This window comes from Tupaia chinensis, unplaced genomic scaffold (genome assembly GCF_000334495.1).
Source record: "Tupaia chinensis unplaced genomic scaffold, TupChi_1.0 Scaffold137998_1, whole genome shotgun sequence".
In the NCBI taxonomy this organism is placed as follows: domain Eukaryota; kingdom Metazoa; phylum Chordata; class Mammalia; order Scandentia; family Tupaiidae; genus Tupaia; species Tupaia belangeri.
The window spans coordinates 1-1,874 of record NW_006197899.1 but is presented as its reverse complement, the minus strand read 5'-3'; the positions used below and the strand labels follow the sequence as shown (position 1 = coordinate 1,874).

General features: G+C 42.6%; 1 pseudogene; it reads right to left on the bottom strand.

The window, feature by feature from the left end:
- Positions 1–6: 6 nt before the first annotated feature.
- Positions 7–624, bottom strand: LOC114010139 (cardiolipin synthase (CMP-forming) pseudogene; annotated as a pseudogene).
- Between the last annotated feature and the right edge of the window lie 1,250 nt (positions 625–1,874).

Genomic DNA, 1,874 nt, shown 5'->3' with positions numbered 1-1,874 from the left:
GCAAGGATCGAAATACTTAGCAAGTGTCCGCGGTGTTGGCAGAGTTCGATATCTGATAAAACAACAGCTATCAACATTACATCTCTTGAAATTATCATGTAAGTAAGTGGAACTGGAATAAGATCTGCATAGGTCAAGCTAATATATAAGATATCGGTAAGTATTTTATCAGCAAGTGGATCAAGAGCACTTCCCAAAGCTGATTTTTGATTGGCCCAGTTTCGAGGAACAAATCCATCCAACAAATCAGTTAGCCCAGCTGATGCAAATACTCGTAGTGCAATATTAAAATCTTCTTCAATAATCAAAAAGCCCAAAACTGGGGCCAGGCCAATTCTTGTCACTGACAACATACTTGGGATAGTTCATGGGTTTTCATACAGGCTGGCGACACTCACTGGGCCCCACCGGCCACCCGGGCCTCCACAGTGGTGCCCCCTCCAGCCACAGCCCGGGCGCCTTCCCCACAGCGGAGCAGTGGTTCTGCAGGCCAGTTCTTATCAGCCACAAGCCGAACACGGCCAGGTGAAGCCACCAGCGCTCCACCAGGTAGCCCAGGCAGCAGGGTGCAGACAGCAGCAGAGCCCCGCGGGTGTACCCCTTTCCCAGACGCGCCCCCAGCATCCATGTGGCACCACGCAGGGCACCCCACGAATCCTGTTTATCTGAGAATGTTATCTTTTTTTTCCCATATGAAGGATAATCTTGCCAGGTTTAGAAATCTTGTTTGAAATTGTTTTCCATTTTTCATTTTCACTATAGTTCCCCATTCTTTCCTTGCTTTCATTGTTTCCAATAAGAGGTCCAGTGTTTACCTGAAGGGATAACCTTTGTAAGTAACTTAACGTTCCTCTCTTGTCAATTTTAAGTCTCTTGTCTTTGTCTGTGGTTTTGGCCAATCTTTCTGTTATGTCCTTGGGGAAGATCTTCTTGGGTTGACTCCATTTGGGGTCCTTTGTATTTCTTGGGTCTGGATATTTGAATGCCCCTCTAGATTTGGAAAGTTTTTTCCAGGATTTATGGAATAAATTGTCAATTACCTTATTATTTTCTTCACCTTCTGGGACACCAATTATTGGATGTTTGCGCACTTACTGGTATCTAGTATTTATTGTATATTGTACTCATTTTTCTTGGTTGTCTCCTCAATCTTTTTCATAATTTTTCTGAGTCACAGGTTTTGTCTTCCTCATTTTAGATTCGATCTTCTGGTGATCTAATCTGCTTTTAATACATTCAAGGGAGGTTTTTATTTCCTATGTCACAGTCTTCATCTCTAACAATTCTGTTTGATTCTTTTTATAGTGTCTATTTATTCTTTTAAGTCATGAAAGTATTTCCTCATCTCTTGGAGCTTGTTGTGTCTTTTCTCTTGCATCTCATTTAGTTTTCTCACTATAAATATTCTGAATTATTTACCTGACATTTTAATGAGTTCCACTGTGTTGTCTGTGGATGATGAAGAATTGATGTTTTCCCTTGAGGAAGAGATATTTTGCTGGTTGCTCATATTTCTTTAGCCTCTGTAATGATTTCTAGTCATCTGGGCATGTACATGTTCCTTCCTAAGTTCTTTGAGTTAATTCTGAACCTACAAAGGCATGTGGGAGAAAGTGATTGGTGATCTCTCTGTTGCTCACCTCCCTGATGATCACCAGCAACCTGCACTGTTGTCACTGGACTTGGATGATTCAAAGTCACCCCACGTGGCATTCTCCCAGGGATGGATGTCCTGATGGGGCAGGAAGGGGCAAAAAGATCTTCTCAAAGTTTTAAGCAACACACCTGAGAATTCAAAGGTCAGTGGGGTGGGGGTATGGGGATGAACAATGAGTCTCTTACACATAGCCTCCAGCTACAAGCAGCCTGACAAG